This window comes from Oryctolagus cuniculus, chromosome 2, assembly GCF_964237555.1.
Source record: "Oryctolagus cuniculus chromosome 2, mOryCun1.1, whole genome shotgun sequence".
Taxonomy (NCBI): domain Eukaryota; kingdom Metazoa; phylum Chordata; class Mammalia; order Lagomorpha; family Leporidae; genus Oryctolagus; species Oryctolagus cuniculus.
Window position 1 is genome coordinate 164,364,233 of NC_091433.1, and position 7,473 is coordinate 164,371,705.

At 50.2% G+C, this 7,473-nt stretch overlaps 1 long non-coding RNA gene across 2 annotated transcripts in view; it reads right to left on the bottom strand.

The window, feature by feature from the left end:
• Positions 1 to 300: 300 nt before the first annotated feature.
• LOC127488849 (uncharacterized) overlaps positions 301 to 7,473 on the bottom strand; it is a 9,901-nt gene continuing 2,728 nt past the window's right edge. For both annotated transcript variants that reach the window (XR_011386933.1, XR_011386934.1), the window contains exon 3: positions 301 to 551. This is a non-coding gene — a long non-coding RNA (uncharacterized lncRNA). The remainder of the gene's footprint in view (positions 552 to 7,473) is intronic.

A 7,473-nucleotide genomic window follows, 5' to 3' on the forward strand; every position in this document is an offset into this window, starting at 1 on the left:
AGGAAATAATAATAAAAACCGCACAAGCATCGGACAGACACAGCTAAAAAGTCAAGTCTGTGAGCTGACATTTGGCTTAGTGGTTACTGATGGAACAAGGACATAAGCCTCAGCCATTCTCGCTCATTGTCCAAAAGATAAACAATGGAATGATTCCTTGCCCTTGAGTCTCAACTAGGATTCACACCCTATTGCCTTCATACCCCAAATTCTTTTCCAGGTTTCCAAGGCCCGGCCCAGTTCCAGGAATTCACCTCCACCTGCTACCCCCTACCCCCACCCCCACCCCTAGTCCTAAAATATAAAAAGGCCCAGCCCCTGGGGGTCGGGCCTTCTGCCACGTGTTCCATCACATGCACGCGGGCAGGTGGTCACCACTTCCGCAAATGTATTTTCTCTGAATCAATTCGGCCTGGCTGTAGATTTGCACACTGTTTCTTCTCTATTCTGCGCCTCTTTTCCTGAGTTATGATGCCCGTGAAGACCCGCCGTGTCCCACATCAGAGCACCTGGATTCGACTCCTGACTTCAGCCTTCTGTTAATGCAGACCCTGGAAGAAAACAGTGATGGCTCAAGTCATCAGGTCCCTGTCACCTATGTGGGAGACTTGGATTAAGTTACTGGCTTTTCTAGCTTCGGTCCAGCCCAGACCTGGCCATTGTGGGCATTTGGAGAGTGAACCAGTGGTTGGGAGGTTGTTCTCTGCCTACCTCTCAAAAAAAATTTTTTTTAAGTTAAAAGTCAACTCACCTTGAAGGGAGTAGAGGTCATGGAAAGAGCCTAATGAGTGGAGCAGAGAGGGAAGACAAAGGATTCACAGCAGGTCCAGATCTCTCCAGCCTGGGCAAGCTGGGAGGCTTCAGGGAGGAGGTGACTTCCAGTTAATTCTTAAAAGACAAACCGGATTTGGACCAACAGGGAGAAAACAGGCGCATGCAAGCAAGGACAGTGTTGTGACCAGAGGCCACTGGGAGGCTCTGAGGGTGTCTGCAGCACTGGATAGGCAAGGCAGGCCGCAGGGCATCTGGCACTGCGCCGAGCCAAGCTGCGGGCTCCCGCTTGGCGGTGACGCCATCTTCAGTTGCCGCTGTCCTGCGCTCCCTGCCTCGCAGGGCCCGCGCAGGGCAAACTGCCGGCTGGGAAGGGAGCCTGCTGAGCAGCTGTTCCGGGGGCACACCCTCCGCTTCCGGGTTCTCACGGTGGCTTTTATACGGGTCCGGAGGGCATCACGGGAAAGGGGGCGTGTCTGACCTGCCAGCCTTCCTGTGGCCGCCACAGCCTCATTCCTCCCGGTGGTGAAGTAGACCGAGGCCCCCAAGCCTCTATAGGTGTAGCCATCAGCTGTGTGGGATTTAGGCCCCCTAACCTTGTCCATTCTGCTTTTGAAGACCATAATTAGGCCCCTTGTTGGCCTCGCTGTCCATTGAGGTACTAAGTCCACCTAGAGGCCTCCTTTGAGTCCGCACAATGAAAACACACCTGTTCCCAGGTGAGGCTCCTCTATCAAGAACTGGCTTTTAGGCCCAAGGAGGCTGCGTTGCCTGCAGAGGACGGGCAGAGGCCACTGCGATCTGGGCCTCGCTCCCCTGCCACCAGTCCCCAGGGGAGTCGGCAGGCGCCATCTCACGTGCAGAGGATGTCTTTCTGTCCGAGGCTGAGCTGTCTCCTTCCTCCATGGACCTGCACCACGTCCTCCCCGAAATAAGTGACCCAGCCTCCTTGCGGAGTGACCTACCCGGAAACCACGCCTTCCTGGGCTCAGCACGGGAACTGGGCCAGTGCATAAGGGAGAGCCGCGGCACTGTGAGGTAAGCAGGGCACCCGTGGCTGGTCAGGAGCCAAGTCATCAGTGTCTCTGCTGATTTCCCTTTGGAACCGTCAGGAACTGTTTTGTTCTCACCTTTAATGCTCTCTTTTGCATCTTGTAATCCATTTGATAACCAAGATGGCAGCACACCAAAGCAGGCACTGGGACTTCCCACAACCTTTTCAGATTTCTCTCCCTGTTTTGTCCTTGGGCAGCCATCCTCAGGTCCAAATCTTCAGGATGCTTCCTTATCTCATTTATTGCTGGGGAAGATTTTAGCCAAGGTCCTACCTATAGTTCTTTGTGTCTCACTATCTCAGCAGCCAAGTGATAGCAAACTAATTTACTAATGTTTTCAAGCCAAATGAAAAGAGACCAGAAGGTACTCCAGGTTTTCTGTTGGGTTTCCAAAGAGATCTAGACATACCATCTCTGACTTTGTGATTCTTTTTTAAATATTTATTTTACTGATTTGAAAGGCAGAGTTACACAGAGAGAGGGAGAGACAGAGAAAGAGTTCTTCCATCTACTGGTTCACTATTCAAATGGCTCTGATGGCCAGAGCTGGGCCAGGATGAAGCCAGGAATCAAGGGCTTTAAGTGGGTCTCTCTTGTGGACGGCAGGGACCCATGCAGCCATATGCTGCTCCTTTCTCAGGCACATTAGCAGGGAGCAGGATTGAAAGTGGAGCAGCCGGGACATGAACTGACACTCACATGGGTTGCAGGTGATGCTTTAACCCACTGCTCCACAATCCCGGTCCCTGACTTTTTTATTTTGATGTTGGAAATGGCTCATAAAAGGGGAGATTGTTTTGGGCCATTGGGTTTTCCAAGTGCTCTCATATTACACTGGATATCACTGAATAAATAAAAAACAAAAATTAGGAGATGATCATCACGCTTAAGAACAATAAACTGAGGTCAGTGGTTGGGACCAATACTATAATCAAGAATGACATAACCAAGATGATATGATGATACCTATGTAGTGACATATGAAGGTTCCTTTTATCTCCCATTGCAATTAGTCGTGAAGAGTATCTTTCAATCTAATGTTTCTGTGATGTACAACTTCTGATAAGTCATAGTTTATTAATTGCTTTTATTTATTTTAGAAGATGAGGGGGGAGATACAGAGAGACAGGGAGAGCTCGCTCACATCTGCTGGTTCACTCCCTGAACGGCCAGAGCTGGCAGCACAGCTGGGAGCTGGGAACTTAATCCGGGTCTCCCATGTGGGTGGCAGGAACGCAATTATTTGAGCCATCACCACCGTCTCCCAGTGTGTGTGCTGACAGGAAGCTGGAGTCGGGAATCGGAGCTGAGCATTGGACCCAGGCCCTCTGGTGTGAATGTGGGTGTCCCAAGCGCTACACTACACACCCGCTCCAAGCCATAGTTTCTTTCTCAAAAGTATAGAGTAGAGGGCTTCAAAGCCTGGGCCTGGAACCAGCAACACGGGGACTTGGTGGAAAGGCCAATTCAAGCCTCAGACCTGTTGCAGCAGCAACTCTGGAGTGGGGCTCGTACTGTGTGCTACTCTAGCTTACTCTAAGCCCTCGGCAGTTGTGAGGCATACTCAAGTTCGAGAATCACTCTTAATAGTCCATTGCTTGGTCCAGCTCTGAGTGCTGGCCTACCTCTTTTCTCCAAGAGAAAATAAAATTCTAGGCAATCTTGTCTCTTTTATAATCAACGTGTCTTGTTTTGCCTGGAGTAGTGAGTTGAGGTGCGGAGGAGGCACCCAGCCTTAGGGAGAGCAAGGGGAAGCCTTGGGAGGCACTTGTTTGGCCTTGCTGCAAGCGGAAGGTGCACCTGGGATTAAGTCTTGCCGAATCTGGAAGCATGGTCACCCATGGTGCCCATGAGACCTGGGCCCTGCCATCTCAGGAACAGGCTCATAGCCTCATCTACCTCTCATTCATTTGCGGGCTGAGAAGACGCGTGGGAACGTCTCTTATGGATATGTGGTCTGATTTTAAAGTAGATCAGAAACAGCACTCATCCTCACAGGAAGGTCTACTAGGGCACTGAGAGGTGAGAAATGAGAGAAAACCTGGGCAAGATTCTGCCAAGAAGAGAGTGCTTAGCATCATAGCAGTTTCACTGAGCGCTTCTTGCCCTCTGCCGCGCCAGCTGGGGAAGCCTGGGGTATGCCCACTTCCTCACGACAGTGCTGCCAGGAGGGCCTGTCATCTGTAGATTGTAGGGAGAGTGAGGCTTGGAAAGGTCATGTCAGCCACCTGCCAGGAAGGGACAGAAATGGCACTTAAACCGGGCAGTCTCAAGGGTCCATGTGTCTAACCACCAAGCCAGGCTCCTTTCTGGGGCTCCAATGGCTCAGAGTCGTTCACGGTTTCCCAAGAAATCTCAGCTTCTCTGGTCCCTCTTCTCCCTTCGTGTCCTTCTCTCCTCTTCCTTCTCTAGCCTCTTCCCTGGTTTCTTGGCAATCTTTTCTCCATCTTAATGGACCTCTCTGTTCCCAGAGATTTCCATGGGTTGCTTTTTGCCTGGCTCATCTGTAATTGACGCTCAGAAATCACAGAAACATTTTGTGCGCTCTCAGCCTTAAAAAGCAATAGGTTTTGGGGCTGGCACTATGGCTCACTTGGTTAATCCTCCGCCTGCAGCACCGGCATCCCATATGGGTGCCGGGTTCTAGTCCTGGTTGCTCCTCTTCCAGTCCAACTCTCTGCTGTGGCCTGGGAATGCAGTGGAGGATGGCCCAAGTGCTTGGGCGCCTACACCCACTTGGCAGACCAGAAGGAAGCACCTGGCTCCTGGCTTTGGCTTGGCATAGCTCCGGCTGTAGTGGCCATTTTGGGGGTGAACCAACGGAAGGAAGACCTTTTAAAAAAATAAATAATAAAAAAGCAATAGGTTTTGAATAATATTTATGCACTGAGTAGCCAGCAAATGGGATCCTCTTCGATACTGACGCTGTTGGACTGAGGTGGATGTCATAAGTAAACCAGTGGTTTAGGGAGCCCCAGAGCCACAGTTCCCAAGTGAATTCTGATGAGTGGCCCTGTCCCCAAGGAGGGAGGGACATGCATAGACCCTGAGCCTGGCCTTTTCAACTCTTCTCTTCTGCTCTTATTCTGAATGCCCAGGAAGAAGGGCTGTGACATTGGTCTTTCTAAGAGGTCCCCAGTAATGCTTCAGATGAGGTTTGTTTGGGAAATACTGGACTTGAAGGGGTAAATAGCTGGTTTTCTGAATTTTTTTTCAACTCACCTATTTTAGAAGCTCCTGCTGGACACCCTGAGGCTGGGGGCCCCAGGACTGAAATTTTCAAAGCATTGCTCCAGAGCAGATGCATTCAAACTTGAGCAAGTACCAGAATCAGCCCAAAGGGGAGCCGGCATTTGGCCCAGTGGTTAAGACATGGCTTCAGACATCCATATCCCATGTCAGAGTACCTGGGTCTGAATTCTGGCTCTGCTCCTAGTTCCAGCTTTTTGCTAATGTTTTTCTTGGGAGGAAGAAGTGATGCCTTCCGGCTGCTCCTCTTCCAGTCCAGCTCTCTGCTGTGGCCCGGGAAGGTAGTGGAGGATGGCCCAAGTGCTTGGGCCCTGCACCCACATGGGAGACCAGGAGGAAGCGCCTGGCTCCTGGCTTTGGATCAATGCAGCACGCTGGCCATAGCAGCCATTTGCTGTGTGAACCAGCGGAAGGAAGATCTTGCTCACTGTCTCTCACTGTCTAACTCTGCCTGTCAAAAAGAAGGAGAAGGGGGAGGGGGAGGGGGAGGAGAAGGAGAAGAAGGAGTGCTCAAGTAGTTGGGTCTCTGACACCAACACAGGAGACCTAAACTGAGTTCCAGGCTTCTGGCTTGAGCCTGGCCCAGTCCTGACTGTTGTAGGCATTTGGAAAGTGAATCAGTGAATGAGAATAGTCCTTCTCTCTCCCTTTCAAATAAATGAAAACAAAACAACAACAACAAAAGAAACCCACCCACCCCTGCTGAAAGCCTCCTTCAAGCAAAGGCTGTAGGCTCCATTCCCAGAGTTTCCAGTCCAGTTGGCGTGGGTTGAAGTTGGGAATCAGCCCCTGGTGATGCTGATATTGCCAACCAAGCAGCCACATCTCAAAACCCGCTGGGGTAGGTCATGCTGTTGTACTGAAGAGTAGACTGGCCCTCAGCCCGGACCGGAGAGCTTTCTTCACTTGGAGCTAAGCAGCACTAACAGTAACAGCTGACGTGCCAGGGCTTCCTCCTAAGTCATCGGCTTCCTTAACTAGCACAGAGCTCTGTGCTGCGGGATAAAGTAAGTGTTATTTACTGTGAAAACCGGGTGTTGGGAAGCGTGGGTCCCACGATGCCACTTACAACGCGGGCACTAACTCTGTGACCAACCACAGTGCAGCCAATTACCTTTCTCTGGATTGATCTCCAGATGGACATCTTGAGAAGAGGAGAGGACAAATTTAGACACATTCAGAAGAAGTCGAAAGCTCAGGGTCCAGATGCCGGCCGCCAGGCTCAGTCTGAGTGGAGGTGGAGGATGTGTTTCCGGGGGTGGGTTGCCACTCCTCTACAGGGCTACAGCCTCCCCTTGCTCATCTGTGAGACGCAGAGATTGGCTGGGAGGGGCTCCAACTTCACTTGTAGCTGGAAGATTGCAGGGTTTCAACTCTACCTGATACTCCTTCTCCTGTGTGTGTGTGTGTGTGTATGTGTGTGTGTGTGTTTAAGTATTTTCATTTATAAGGTGAGAGCTCTGTCCCCAAGGGTAAACAAAGACTGGGGTGGTGCCTGGAGGGCCACTACAGCACCAGCCTCAACCTCGGGGCAATTCTTGGTTGTTGGAGAGGGGTATAGCAATCAGTGGGCTATCATTAGAATACACAAAATACAAACAGCTGGGACAACTCAATTTGCAGTGTTTGGGGAATGGTTGATAGTAGAGTGTTAGCCATGATCAATTATAAGGCAACTGACAGTCAATTATGTTGTAATTATCTCTTGGCTCACCCACTGCTTATATAAGGTACATGAGGTAGGGGCATCTTTGTGTTTTCACTAATGATATCCCACTGTTTTATATTAGAATATTTATATTAGGTATTTAGAAATTTTTAAAATTATTGAATAACATTGATAGTAGAAATGGTTAAATTAAAAATGCGTCTTCTGTCGAGTAGCTGTCTAGCCCTGACTGAGACCTATTAAGACACTTGTGTTTCACACTGGAGCTCTTGAGTTCAATTCCCAACTCTGGCTCCTGGCTCCAGCTTCCTGCCAATGCAGACCCTAGGAGGCAGCAGCGTTGATTCAAATCATTTCGTCCCCTGCCACCCACATGGGAGACCTGGATTGTGTGTGTTGGCTCCTGGCTTTTGCTGCAGCAATTCTGGCATTTGGGGAGTGAATCAGTAGTTGGAGAAGGGAAGTAAATGTCCTCTTTCTCTCTCTCTCTCTCTCTCTTTCCTCTCATGCAAGGAAAAAAAAAACACCTGTCATCTTCTGGATAAATTGGTTTAAACCTAAATCTACTTTTTTTTTTTTCTTTTTTGACAGGCAGAATGGACAGTGAGAGAGAGAGAGACAGAGAGAAAGGTCTTCTTTTGCCGTTGGTTCACCCTCCAATGGCCGCCGCGGGCGGCGCACTGCGCTGATCCGAAGCCAGGAGCCAGGTGCTTCTCCTGGTCTCCCATG